Raw genomic sequence first — 15567 nt, forward strand, 5'->3', positions numbered from 1 at the left:
GACCTACGGACAGAGGAATGGAATTAAGATCCAGAAACAAACCCATATATATGCCCAGTTGATTACTGACAGAGGTGCCATGACCATTCAAAAGGAAAACAATAGTCCCTTCAACAAGTAATACTGGATAACAGGATAGTCACATACAAAACAATGAAGCTGTACACCAAACTCATAATATGTGAAAATTAACTCAGAATGGTTCAATAACCTAAATATGAGATAAAATGATAAAGTTCTTATAAGAAAACATAAGAGCAAGTCTTCATGACCTCGGATTCAACAATGGAATCTTAGCTAGGACATCGAAAGCAAGAGCAAGAAAAATAAATTGGGCTTCATCAAAATTAAAAACTTATATGCATCAAAGGACATTATCAGGAAGTGAAAACCCATAGAATGGAGAAAATATTTTAAATTATATCTTTTAGGGGTCTAGATTCCAGGATATATAAAAACATTTACAAATCAGTAATAAAAACACAAACAACCCAATTAAAATATGGGCAAAGAACCTGAATGGACACTTCTCCAAAGAAGATATATACAAAGGGCCAACAAGCACATGAAAAGATGCTCAATGTCATTCACCATTAGGGAAATGCAAATCAAAACCATAGCAAGGGGCGCCTGGGTAGTTCAGTCAGTTAAGCATCTGACTTTGGCTCAGGTTTTTGAGTTCAAATTCCATCTCAGGCTCTGTACTCATGGCTCAGAGCCTGGAGTCCGCTTCAAATTCTGTGTCTCCCTTCTCTATTTGCCCCCCTCCCACGCCCCATGGTCTGTCACTCTCTCTCAAAAACAAATAAAGATTAAAAACAAAAAAAACAAAACAGGGGCGCCTGGGTGGCTCAGTCAGTTGAGCGTCCGACTTAGGCTCAGGTCATGATCTCACGGTTCATGGGTTCGAGCCCCGCGTCGGGCTCTGTGCTGACAGCTAGCTCAGAGCCCAGAGCCTATTTCAGATTCTGTGTCTCCCTCTTTCTCTGACCTTCCCCTGCTCACGCTGTCTCTCTCTCTCAGAAATAAATAAAACATTAAAAAAAAAAATAGCAAGATACCACTTCATACCCAGAAGGATGGCAATAATATTAATTTTTAAATGGAAAAGAACAAACGTTGGTGGCAATGTAAAAAATTGGAACCCTCATACACTGCCAGTGAGTTGTAATATAGTTCAGCCACTGTAAAAAAACAGTTTAGTGAGTCCTCAAGAAGCTAAACACAGGATTACTATGTGACCCAACAATTCCACTCCTGGTATACACCCAAAAGAAATGAAAACTGGTATTCAAAACAAATCCTTATATATGTATGTTCACAGCAACAATATTCACAACAGCCAAAGGGTAGAAAGAACTCAAGCGTCCATCAACAGATGAATGGATAAAGTGTGATATGTACACACAACAACAATTACTTAGCTGTAAAAAGGAAGTAAGTAGTGACACCCACAACAGTGTTGCTGCAACATCAGGGCAGAACCTTGAAAACAGTATGCTAAGCAAAAGGCCCAGACACAAAGGTCACAAGTTACGTGATTCCATTTCTAGCACATTTCCATAATAAATAGGAGATATCCCGTAAATCCAGTGAAATAGAAAGCATATTGGTGGCTGCCAGGGGTTTGGGGCAGCAGTAAATAGGGAGTAACTGCTTAACGGGTATAGAGTTTCATTTTAGAGTGATAAAAATGTTTTGGAACTAGACAGAAGTGATAGGTGCACAACACTATAACTGTATAAATGTCATTCAATTGTTCACTTTAAAATGGTTAGTTTTAGGTTATATGAATTTCACCTCAAAAAAATTTTTAAGCATTAATGTTTATAATAAATGTTGGATGAATGTGTAATTACAAGCACAGGGGTTTTTTTTGGAAAGTTGAACATGTAAATTACAAGCACAGTAATTAGGCAGATAAAGTACTCTTCAACATTTAATGAGGTGTTTTATATCTAAGCAAAGTAAGAGTTTAATTCCTACTCTCTCTCTCATGACTTGATTTAGAAATATTCATCCATCACAACATGGTATTTCTCCCTAGAAACTCATTTCCTCTATAAAAGTTTAATTGAATATCTCAATTATTAGAAACTGAGCCTGAACTACAATCACATTCATTAAAACGTCAACAAATTTCTAACAAATTCTAAATCAAATTCTTATAACTGGCCAGTTACTTCAATAAGTAGAATATCCCCAAGTTTCAGTTGCCTTTTTCATTTATATTAATGTGGTTATGAACATTTAAATGTTTTAATGTTCAAATATTTCATAGTTACTGATATCCTAAAACCACAAAATTAACACTTGTCCTCAGACTTTATTTCAGAATTAAAAGACTCATTTCCTCAAGTAGGGCTATATCACTGAAAAAACATATCTTTCTTTTGTACAATTCTCCTAAAGGGAATGTAAAGATAGATATACAAATGACTAATCATGTTACTTCCTGCATAAAATTTGTTAACAGGCTAAACAATTTACAGAATAAAGATCAAAACTAAATTGTAGCTTAGCAGAGAAAGTTTTCCATAACGTCTGGAGCTTTGTCCCTTGCCATTCATTCCTCCTCAGTCTTTCTGTCTTTTCTTTTCTTTTTTTTAATATTTTATTTATTTCTAGGAGAGAGAGAGAGAGACAGCGTGAGCAGGGGAGGGTCAGAGAGAGAGGGAGATACAGACTCCGAAATAGGCTCCAGGCTCTGAGCTGGCAGTCAGCACAGAGCCCGACGCGGGGCTCGAACCCACGAACCGCGAGATCATGACCTAAGCGAAAGTCGGACGCTTAACCGACTAAGCCACCCAGGCGCCCCTGTCTTTTCTTTTCTAAACAGATGAACTTTCTCTTCTCACAGCCTCTCATTATGTAAGGTGCCTTCTCTATGCTATCACAATGTAACAAAAGTAAATTGTTAATCATTCCCATTATTCTTTAACCTCCTTGAAGTTAGGGATTATACCCTTTTCTGATTTGTATACCCAGCACCGAGCCCAAAATCAAAAACTGTCATTAAAGTACGAAAATATGAAAAACTATTAAGATCCATTATTAGTCTAAAATACAATGGCTTATGACCATTCCAGAGGAGTAAGGGAGTGTAGTTCTAAAATACTATGGCTTCTTTTTCCTAGATAATGGTAAAAAGGCAAACTATACATTAGGCTATGTTTGGCTTTATTTTAAAAATTATAATGCAGTCTTATTAGTAACCAATATCAAATAGATAACATTAATTTTCTAGACATATTTTTTACTTCATTAATTAAGAGTATAAATTTAGTCTGACTACCATCCAATGGAAGCTCAGGATCAGCTCTTTTATCTGCATTAGGAAAGTGAAACATTACTGCAATAGACATTTTGTAAGTCACAGAAATTCTTTTTGACTAAAAACTTCGAACATCATTTTATAAATGAGGAAATGAACTGAGAGGTGCAGTTATATAGTCATCCAGCTAATTTGTGGGAAAGTTGGGTACACCCAGATTCCCCTAGTGTTGATGCTTTCAAATCCAATATAACCTTATTTCCATTTCAACCTCATAGACAAGCAAAGCAACGCAATTTACAGAATCCTTCATTTTTTTCCCAATCCTCAATCTAATGAGTACTTGGGCCTTTAATACTTGATACCTTTAACTGATTCCTTTATCTTTAAGATTTGGTCTCTGCCTAAACACAATTCCTTCTCCCTATCATAAACGCTTAATGAATACCTCCATTTGCTGAGTATAAATATATCAAAGTCATTCCATTGGGAAAATGAGGAAATGGGTAAGAATAACAGTCCCTTCCTTGAAAGTGTTCTATAATATTAGTTACAATCTGGTATAGTACTCTTATTATCTTTTAAAAATTGTATAAATACATTGTATAAGAAAGATCTAATTGCTTTTCATTATTAAAATATACCTATTTCTCCCACTAGACAATAAGGTCCATGAGAGCAAAGATTTGTCTCTTTGGTTCACTGGTGTTATCTGAGTGCCTAGAACAAGGCCTTTCATAAAAGGTACTTAAATATTTGCTGAGTGCATGAATGCTCTAAGGATTAGGATCCAAACAGTAGGATGGAAGTACTGTTTCCAGTAGATGTGACAAAATATGTAAACCTTTCCTTACCCTAATGTGTGTGCCTAACCTCCAATTTTTTGATTGGCCACTTACTGAGACTTTGCATTAAACAGACCTAAAATTAGTTCATAGATGAATAAACTATGCTGTTTAATTTAACATCATGCCCTACCCAACTGCATCAAACCCTACTAAATCTGCCAAGAAACCTGTAAGCCCTTCTACTACTTAGATCTGAGCCCTTTTTCAAATATAAAAGGTCTCCAGATATTTTCCTTCTTTCTTATAGCAGTTCAGAATTAGTATTATCATCATCATCATTTTACAGAGGCCAAAAGGCAGTCAGACTAGAGAAGCATGCATTTATGATAATAAAAACAATTTATGTTTATTGAGTGCTTACCATGAGGAACTGAAGCCAGAGAATGGTTAGCAGAGAGATTCGTTCATAGAATCTCTATTCTTCCTACCACATCATGCAGCGGTCTCCTGTTATCCTTTGAGATTCTTCTCCCACATTCCTGGCTATAAATACAATCTCACTGGGTCCCCTCTTTCTTGCTGCCCCCATAATAAGCACACAGGCTCTCTGATTGTTAAGGTTTTGCTATTAATTAATTCAGGGTAACAAAGAGGACAATAATAACAAATCTGGAAATGTTACAACAATTCAGTGTTCAACATGTGTGTATAAATGCCTGGCACTGTATAAAAATCACAGCATCTTTCCAAGGTCTTTTTTTTTTTTTTTTTACATGTATTTATTTTTGTTAAAAAAATTTTTTAATTTTTTTTTATTTATTTCTGAGAGAGAGAGACAGCGTGAACAGGGGAGGGTCAGAGAGAGAGGGAGACACAGAATCGGAATCAGGCTCCAGGCTCTGAGCTAGTTGTCAGCACAGAGCCCGACGTGGGGCTCGAACCCACGAACCGCGAGATCATGACCTGAGCCAAAGTTGGACGCTCAACTGACTGAGCCACCCAGGCGCCCCTACATTTATTTATTTTTGAAAGACAGGGGGCACCTGGGTGGCTTAGTCGGTTAAGCGTCCGACTTTCGCTTAGGTCATGATCTCGCGGTTCGTGGGTTCGAGCCCCGCGTCGGGCTCTGTGCTGACTGCCAGCTCAGAGCCTGGAGCCTATTTCGGAGTCTGTATCTCCCTCTCTCTCTGACCCTCCCCTGCTCACACTGTCTCTCTCTCTCTCTCTCCTAGAAATAAATTAAAAAATATATATATAAAAAAAAAAGAGAGAGAGAGACACAGAGCACAACTGAGGGAGGAGCAGAGAGAGAAGGAAGCACAGAATCCGAAGCAGGCTCCAGGCTCCGAGCTGTCAGCACGGAGCCTGACTTGGGGCTCGAAATCACAAACTGAGATCATGATCTGAGCCGAAGTCGGACACTGAACCAACTGAGCCACCCAGGCGCCCCTCTTTCCAAGTTCTTAATGTGAGAATTCTAAGCCTCCAATTTACTGGTTCTCTTCTGAAATAATAAATATGAGCACAGCTAGGTTTCCAAATTTTTCCCCCTCTGCTACCTTCCCCCCCATCCTCCCAGGACACAAAATATATTACAGGGAAAAATAGCGGGTACATCTCTATCAAGTGAGAAATCTGCATTCCTAAGGACCTTCAGAAGTCACATCACTCCTATGAAATTCTGACCCACAGGAGCATGACTGCCTTAAACCATCTCCTCACGGTGTGAAAAATTGGGCTTTTCTCTTTTTATGAAATACACAGAGCCTCCCAGCTCCCACTTTACATATCCAAACATTTGAACAACTCCTCAGCTTCAAAATTAAGATCTGTATCATAAATTCTCCTCCTAGGGGCACCTGTGGCTCAGTCGGTTAAGCATCTAACTTTTGAATTCAGCTCAGGTCATGATCTACAGTTCATGAGATGGAGCCCTGCGTTGATCCCATTCCCACTGACAGCGTGGAGCTTGCTTGGGATTCTCTCTCCATCCTTCCCCTGAATGCACGCATGCTCTCTCTCTCCCTCACTCACCTAATCAGTTAATTCTCCTCCAACATTCCCTTCCACCCGAACTTCTTCTTCATCATGGTATCTTTTTTTTTCCTTTTAATAACATCACTATCTTAACATCCCAATGTTGATGTCAACATTTCTCAAATCTATACCCTTCATTATAATCCCACCATCATCTTTTCTTGCCTCAACTACTCTAGTGAAACTCCATGGTATTCCTACCTCCAGGCTTAAGCTCCTTCATTGTACTTCTCTTCCAATTCCATATCCATAAAGAGGGCTTCTTCTCAACTGAGAATGGTGTACAAAATCTTTATCATGGCATTTAAAGATCTCCATACTTTGTATTGATCGACCTTTACCAGCCTGTACCTTAAACATGCAACCTCAACAAATGTTCTCTGCATTCCTACCTCATTTGTTTGCTTAGGTAGCATCCTTATGAGGAACTAAGTTTCTTCTCTCATCCTCCTTCAACTGCTAATAACCTTTCAAATGGTCACATCCTCAACATAAAAGCAAAAAGGCTGAGGCATATATCATTCTTCAACACATTCTGTCTAGTGCTTTACAAATTATCTTAATCCCCACAAAAACATAATAGGTTAATACTGTATTTTTGAGGAAGGAATTGAGGAAATGGAGGGCCAAAGGAGCTTACCCAAGACCATCTAACATGATGATGGGTAAACAAGCAAGAATCCAAAATAACCCCATAGCATTTTGTATTTTTCTAATAAAATGTAGCACAAGATGGACACCCTTGATAGTCAGGATGCCTAGGTTCAAATTCCAGTTGCTCCACTAGCAATCTGTGTGAACTCAGCAAGTTGTGTACTTGTAAGGTTTTTATTTCCACACCTATAAAAAGGGGATAATTATACTACTTACCACATCAATAACAGAATTACATGACATAATGTAAAGTGCTTAGAATTGTATTTGGCCGGAAGTAAAAAAATCAATGTTAGCTATTGTTACTGTTGTTGTTATTTATAGGCTATAAAATGTAAACTGACAATACCATTTATATGTTCTTATTGTTCCCAAATCAACTTCTGGGTAAAAGCTTTATAAAGCTCAATATATTTTATATATGTTCAATAAATATTTGCACAATACAGAATTTTTAACAATGATTAACTGCCAAGCTTTAGTAAAAGAAATTCACTTGTCTATTAGTTCTGTTTCCTCTTCTGAGGAACTAACAAAGCTTACTAACTTTCTTCCCTTTTTTAGGTCATATGAAACTACCATATGCAATGCCAGATGGGAGTAATATGTCAAATGATACAAACACTATTTAGACTCAAACTCATTTGTCTTCTGCTAAACATTACTAACTCCCAGGTTTTAAAATGTCCAAAATGAGACTTTTTATTTAAACACCAACCATTTCCAGGTCATAGCAACATGAAGCGAGTATACCATATCTGACCAGGCCATTTCATTTTATACATCTTTATGGCAAGAACTATAAAACATAAAACGGCTTAATTCAAAGATATAAACTTATCATACTCCTAGTCCTATCTTAACTTTGCTAAAATGAGTGCCTGAAAAGGCTCTGATAAGTATGTTACCCTGGGATGCAGAAAAATATCAAGGAAGGGTGTTGAATGCTATTAACAGTTTAGGCCCCTCCAAAATGCTTGAGAGAAAGAACTTTAAACAAGGATAGATGAGAACTTACTCCAAACCCTTCAGTATTAAACCTCAAAAACCAAGATTATGTCCATATGACTTACTATCACATATGGAGATAGCATGCTGGCCGGTTTCAGATAACGACAAAGTAAAAAATATACATATTAATAAAAACAGTTATCATTCCTGACACGGAAGTAACTGGGCTTCTACCCAAACATTTCAAAAACAAAACAAATAAAAAAAGACCCCCAAAACTTTGAAGCTTAACTATGTAACAGACATTGTATTTCAACAAATTCCTACAATTCTTCCCTTACTCACAGATAATGTCACAGACTTAGCAAGCGGCAGAGCTGAAAGCTGGACCCAACCATATCTGGGATCCAGTGTTTGCCAATGTATACCACAATGACATGGTATACATTTGCATCACTCTCTTCATAGACACATATTTTTTTAAAAACTGAAACAAAAGCTTCAAAATAATATTTAGCCTTACTCCATAGAATGCCCTCGGATATTTTTTCTTTCTAATGTTAATGTCAATGCACTAAGTTGATTCCAAAACCGCATTAATAAGTCCCCACGGGCCCCAAACTACAACACTGCATTATACTTTTAAAAAAATTTTTTAATGTTTATTTTTAAGCGCGCCCCCCCCCCCCCGCCGCCTCCACCGCACGCGTGAACGGGGGAGGGGCAGAGAGAGAGACAGTGAATCCCAATCAGGAGGCTTTGGGATGTCACCGCAAAAAAAGCCCGATATGTGGCAGGAACCTACCAACCATGAGATCATGACCTGGGCAGAACTCAGATGCTCAAGGACTGAGTCACCCAGGCGCCCCAGCACTACACCTTTTACCTCCCGTTTAAAATTATTTTTAACAGCTACCACGAGTCCAGCTTTGTTTCTCTCAAATGGAACTAATCTTCTCAACCCATTAAAAGCGGTCCTTAGAAAGGTAAAACCCTTGAAAGCCCTTCCTTAAATCTTCAATTTCTCTACCACACAACGCTTTGGAGGCACACCCGTCTTATTTATATTGTATCAAAAGCTGCAGATGTTCTCCTTGGAGAACAACAGATCATTGTTGAAAGGAATGCGTTCGTTTTCACTGTTCCTGCTGCATCACGGAGGAACATTTCACACTCGGGCAAGTTTGGGGCCACAGAAACGAACCTGAGCAGCTGCCCACGGTGCTGAAACGGAGGATAAAACAATAATTTTGGAAACTTACTCCCGCCAGATTAGGACAAGATAGAGGAATTCCCCCAAAACCAGCAGAGAACACTCAGTGTCTGCCACTAAAGTTGCTTGAATGCTTCGGGGATCGCTTGGCTTTTGTGTCGGCCCACTCCCTCACTGGGACAGTTCTTTCATCAGTGCGGGTTCAACTCCGTAAGTATCCTGGTTAGAACTCCTAGCTTTAAGAGGACAGGGACATGGAATCTGTCCCTAGTAGAGTCACATCCCACCTTCGACCTGAGCTTCCAGTGGGGGGTGGGGGGAGGTTACAAAGAAGGGAGGTGACTGTCCTCCTTTTTTCAAAAGCTACACAGTCCCCGCAACTGAAGTCAAGCGATATCGCCCGGGGACTTTGCGGCAGGTGCTTGACCAAGAGAAGCCTTCCAAACATCTTCCCAGGCTCCTGCCACCGCAGGATGGTAACGTGAGGAGCCAAACAGATAATAAAACAACTTTACAGACAAACTCCGGGGTGGGGGTGGCGGAGAGCGGGAATCTGCCCTCAGAGGACAGAGGGCTTTGTCAGGTTTTGTTTTGTTTTGTTTTAACCTTTCGCAAAAAGCCTACTTCCTCCGCACCCAGCCTGAGGAGCAGCAGCAAAGACCACAGCAGCGGGGCCGCCACCGAGGGCCGGCGAGGGGGTGTGTTCCCCCTGGCAGGTCCTAGAGGGATCAATCCCCTGCCCGGCCGCCGAGAGGCCAGAGAGGCTCTTACCTGGAAGCCCGAGCCCGCAAATAGGCTCGCCCACCGCGTCGCTGCGGGAGAAGTCCCTACCCTGACTTCATGACTGAATATCCGCACCGACCCCCACAGCCGGAATCCGAGTGGGGACGACAACACCGAGGCTAGACGGAAGTCCCGCCTCGCGCGCCTCATTGGCCGGCACGCGGAGACGAAGAAAAACCATTGGGCCACAGAGCTGTTTGCTAAAGCCCTTCCCACTCTCGCACAGCGCCGCGCTGCTGGCTCCAGCTGGCAGGGAGCGAAGGCCGGTTCGTGGAGCGGCGTTCTGAGCCGCGTGATCAGTCTTCCCGGGAAGGGAAGGGAAAGGTAGGGGGGGCTTCTGCAGCGCAGCTGAAGGATCCGCTTTTTGGCAGAGGAAGGGGCAGACTGGCCGAGGGGATTGGCTGTGAAAGCCTACCACCCGCCATTTGCCCCCAGGAGTGGAAGCTGTGGGGTCAAGAGGGGACCAAACGGAGCGGCCAGGGCCAGCCGGCTTGGTCCGCTCTGGCTTTGGGACCAATCGGCCCGAGACCCAGCTGGCGGGCTGCCCCTGGGCGGGGCTGGTGCTGGCACCGTCAGGTCTCTTCCCTGCACCACACTCACCCGACCGGCCGAAGGGGCGAGGACGAAACCTCATCCCCTCTGCACGGAGTCCAGGCGGAGAACCGGATGGATGGGATCAAGACCCACCAACGCCTTAGATAAGAGTCCGGGTCGCGTTGTTAGAGATGCGAGCAGCCTGAAGGCTGAAAGCGAGTACCCGGACGCCCGGCTCGGAGCCGTGCTGACGTCAGCACTCTGGGCCTGACACGCGCCATCCCCGGGACTCAGCTAAAGTCAAACCGTGTGATTAAGCCCTAGGTCAGCCTTTTAAAACCCGAGCCTCCTTTTGGCAAGCCAAAAACAAGACCAAAAACAAAAAAAAAACAAAACAGTCCTCCTACCGCCCTTCTGATTACCCTTCTGTCCCGAGTATTCCAATCTTAAACCAAGCTACTTTGAAATTTAAATTACCTGGATTGGAACATCCGCACCGATTAACCAGTTACCAACTAGCTACTTTAAAGAGGCAATGTGCTTAGGGCAAAGATTGCAAAATGTCCTAAATTAGAATGCCAGGAAACCTAAATTCTGGTCCTGCTTCGGCTTCAAAATAAAATCCATTACAGGTTTCACATTCTTCAACCTTATCTTTTAAACAAGGGAGGGACTAAAGGGGGTTAGCGCCAAAAAACCACCTGTAAAACACCACTGATGTAACTTGTAACCTTGATTGCCCTCGGGATACCTGACTGGCTGGGACACAGGAATGGGAGGAAAGAAACCTTTCCCAATTGTGTATGCCTTTTGAATTTTGAACCTTGTGAATATTATGTACTCAAATAAAATTTAAACACACACACAAAATTTAAAGTAAAATTCAATAAAGGCCACCAAAGGTACTTTGCTCTCTTATATGGCTACCTATTCTAAATATTCTTCAATTTTCATCAGTTGTGAAGACATTCAATACTTAATACACAGATCTGCCTTTAAGAAAGTCATAAATGAAGGGTCACCTGGGTGGCTCAGTTGGTTCAATGTCTGACTTCGGCTCAGGTCATGATCACACTGGTTTGTGGGTTCAGACCACAGGCTAGGCTCTGTGCTGATAGCTCAGAGCCTGAAGCCTGCTTCTGATTCTGTATCTCTCTCTCTCTCTCTCTCTGACCCTCCCCTGCTTGTGCTCTGTCTCTCAGAAATGAGTAAACATTTTTAAATAACTTTTTAATTTTTACAACTTTTAAAATTTAAACGTTTTAAATAACATTTTAAATTTTTAAAGAAAGTCAAATAAAAATCAGAATTGGGAGGGAAAGGGTTGGGGGAACAAACAAAATCAGAATTGCAAATATTACATAAAGGCTAGTATAATAAATGTAAATATAGTTACAATATCTCTATAAGCATTTTATTAAATTATCTCGAACTCATTTAATGTTAAATCAGATTTCTTGAATGACATCAAAAAAAGCAAAAAATAATAATGTCCACATTTTACGTGTTAAAAAAAAAGCTTTGTTTATTCCTTAAATAAAAGCACCTGAGTACAGCACATTTTAATCTGACTTTGTTCTCTTCAGATCACAACAGTTAGAGTTCTTTTAGCTATGAATAAGGTAATGTGTGAGCTGTACTGTATTTATGCAGAATTGTGCAGTTGTTCTCTGCTGACGTAGTTATTCTCCCTGTTGTGTCGAATGAAGATAAATTGGAAGAAAACAGATTGGGAAAATGTACCAATTTTTTTTTAAGTAGGTTAGACAGCAAGATTGATAGATAAGTTAGTTATAGTTTTCAAGAACATGAAGGGTTAAAATGACACATGATCCTAATAGTTGCTAATTATCTCCTTATAAAAACATAAAAGACAATTAGCTTTTAGGACTTCGTATCTCACAGTTTGTTTTGTTTTTTACATCCTCCTGAAAGTAGAGGCAGATAGCATGTGAAATTGTAGCATTTCCTACCTCCAAAATATAAGACTGAAACAATAACTAAAAAGACAAGATACCCAAATACCTAATTGTCTAAAATGGGTTAGAAGTGGTTCTCCCCAGGGGCGCCTAGGTGGCTTAGTCGGTTAAGCGTCCGACTTTCGCTTAGGTCATGATCTCGCGGTTCGTGGGTTCGAGCCCTGCGTCAGGCTCTGTGCTGACTGCCAGCTCAGAGCCTGGAGCCTGTTTCAAAGTCTGTGACTCCCTCTCTCTCTGACCCTCCCCTGCTCACTCTCTCTCTCTCCTAGGAAAAAAAAAAAAAGTTCTCCCTAAACAGTGAAAAGAATGCAGGCAAGTGTCTTTAAGCTCTGAGATCAACTAGAAATGTTAAAATGACTCTAAACCTTATTATATTTAGAGTCAGAAAACAAATGGTAATTTTAGAATCAAATTAAAACCTATTTTCATTTTGAAAAGAAAATAAAGTTATTACTGTGATAAGGAATAAAATCCATTAAAAATCTATAGTTCATATATGCAAAAATAGGCACATTTGAAAAAGTACCAAACATAACTAAAACTTTTCTAGGGAGTTTTGGGCCAACGTTTAGAAAAGATTCCCAATTCTTTACCAGATTACAAACTAATGAATAAGTTTATCTTGTCAAGTATATAGTGAAAAGTTCAGAACATGAAAAGACACGTATCAGTCAGAAAGGTTTTTCAACAACCCTTATTTTATTTATTTTCAAGGGAATTGAAAAAGGTCAGACACCCTCCCCCCTCAAAAGTCTGTTTTAAGTTAAATGCCTTATAAATGATCTGGTCATTGTTTCACTTGGGCTGAGTTGCCTGCCTTTCTCTCTCTTTCTCTCTCTTTGTCTTTATCTAAGATGAATGACATACAATTTTAACTTTTCTTACTTGGGGCACTGAGAAGCAGTATTCCTGTATTTGCTAACAAAGTTACTACAAAATAAGCAAGGAAAAATTTATGTGACATGTTATATACAGATGTAAGAACTCAGGAGTGTGCTTTGAGACAGTCGGAAAAAAATTTGGCATTATCTGAGAAGGCTGAAAAAGAACATTTTCTATGACACAGCAATTCCATCCCAGGGAATATACCCTAAAGAAACACACACACATACACACACACACGAAAGAAACACAAAATAAATTCACATGCAGGTACATTGTAGGAAATTTAAAGAAGATGAAAGAAAAACACAAGTTCTGAAATAACAACAGCAACAACAACAAAAACCTCAAAGTCAATGAAATAGTATCTTCAGATACTGAACTAAATAAAATAATCACAACTGTCCACCTAGAATTGTATGCTGAGTTAAGCTATCATTTAAATGTGAGGGCAAGAAAAGGCATTTTCAGAGGAAAAACAGCATTTACTTCTAAGAGATTTTTATTGAAAGAACGTCTAAAAGATGTCTTCAAGAAGTCAAAAATTGAACCCAAACAGAAGGGGTAAGATGCAAGAACATATGGAAAGCCAAAAAATTGAGTATAATTTTCAAACTAGTAGATGTCAGAAAGGGAATAAAGCATACATAATTACTCCACTGGCAGGAAAGGTGAGGTGGGAAAGGAGCAGGTAGTAGGTATTAAAAATGGACAATACAACATGAGGCACAAAAAATACATTAATCACCCTCTAAAAGAGCTAAATGGGGGAGAAGGCAGCACCTGGGTGGCTCAGTTGGCTAAGTGCCTGACTCTTGGTTGTGGCTCAGGTCACAGTCTTGAGGTTCCTGGGTCTCAGGTCACAGTCTCGAGATTCGTGTGTTCGAGCCCCGAATCGGGCTCCATTCTGATGGTGCAGAACCTGCTCGAGAATTCTCTCTTTCCCTCTCTCTTTGCCCCTCCCCCATCACTCTGTCTCTCAAAATAAATTAAAAACTTCAAAAGTAATTTTTTTAAAGAGGTAAATGGGGTGAACTTGTCAGCTAAAAGACAGATTGTCAGCTATATTCTTTTTTAACAAGACATAATAACTAAAACTTAAAGGACACCAAAAGGTTGATAGTGAAAGGAAGGGGAAGATATATAAACCAATTAACAAGCAAAAGAAAGCTGGTACAGATTTATTACTGTCAAGAGGCAAAAAAACAGACCTAAAGTCAAATGCATTATTATTAGGATGAAAAATAAGGATATTTTTTAGTAATAAGGATAAAAAGAAAAATTTGCAAAGAAGTTATTACCATTATGAACATTCATATGTTCATATGTTCACATTCATATGAATGTTCATATATGAACATATGAATGTGATGCATATTGATGCATCTAGAAACACACCTTAAACTATTTCAAGCAAGAATTGACAAGCTTAGAAGGAAAAGTTGGCAAATCTATAATCACAATACAATTTTATACACCATTTTAAATAAATGATGAATATTTAGACAACATGTGAAACAGAGAGCCCTATAAATATTCTTTTCAAGCACACATGGAATCTTTCCCAAAATGGCAGCATACTTATTGTAATGCAAATATCAACAAATATCAAAGAATCAGTGGCCTATAACCATGGGGTTTTTTTGTTATGATTATTTCAGATTTATTGACAAACTAAGTATTTCAGACAAAATTTGATGTCTGTCATAGTCCTCTACTCAGATCACATTTTTGTATGTTTACTATTATCCATATGATAGTCCATCTACAATATATGGAGTATAATCCATGTTTTATGACCAGAATATAATATTAGTTTCCAACCATAGACAGAGTTGATAATTTTTAAAACTTTAAGAGAATACTATAAAGAACTTTAGAATAATAAACATGAAAAAATATCAAATGGACAGTTTCCTAGAAAAAGCTTCAACTTCCCAAACACACAAGATGTAGGAAACCAAAGAAGACTTAGAAAATTGAAACTGTTAAAAAATCTGCAGCCCTCTCCCATAAAAATCAACTCCAGAAAGTTTTAAAGATGAGTTTACCATACCTTCAAAAATAATAGGTAATAAAATTTTCACATACTGTTGCATAGAATCAAAAGGGGAAGCTATTCAATTAATTCCATCAGGATAATACAACTTTGATACCAAAACTGAACAAAGACAGTACAAAAAAGAAAAATAAGAGCACCTGGGTGGCTCAATTGATTAAGCATCCGACTTCGGCTCAGGTCACGATCTCACAGTTTGTGGGTTTGAGCCCCGAATCAGGCTCTGTGCTGACAGCTCAGAGCCTGGAGCCTGCTTCGGATTCTGTATCTCCCTCTCACTCTGACCTTTCCCTGCTCTCTCGTTCTCTCTCTCTCTCTCTCTCTCTCTCTCTCTCTCTCTCTCTCTCAGAAATAAATAAAGCATTAAAAAAGAAAGAAAGAAAGAAAAATAATAGGCCAATCTCACTTAGAAT

General features: G+C 39.4%; 1 protein-coding gene across 2 annotated transcripts in view; it reads right to left on the minus strand.

Moving 5' to 3' along the window:
• Positions 1-10454, minus strand: part of RNF13 (ring finger protein 13) — a 163842-nt gene extending 153388 nt beyond the window's left edge. Inside the window, exon 1 of one of the 2 annotated variants that reach the window (XM_039241011.1) lies at positions 10301-10454. The gene's annotated coding sequence lies outside the window, so the exon portion shown is untranslated. Of the gene's footprint in view, positions 1-9688; positions 9824-10300 lie in introns of those variants that run through there. The other variant, XM_039241010.1, reaches the window with a different exon arrangement.
• Positions 10455-15567: the final 5113 nt, after the last annotated feature.

The sequence above is a fragment of the Hyaena hyaena genome, unplaced genomic scaffold (genome assembly GCF_003009895.1).
Source record: "Hyaena hyaena isolate Hyena2069 unplaced genomic scaffold, ASM300989v1 scaffold_186, whole genome shotgun sequence".
In the NCBI taxonomy this organism is placed as follows: domain Eukaryota; kingdom Metazoa; phylum Chordata; class Mammalia; order Carnivora; family Hyaenidae; genus Hyaena; species Hyaena hyaena.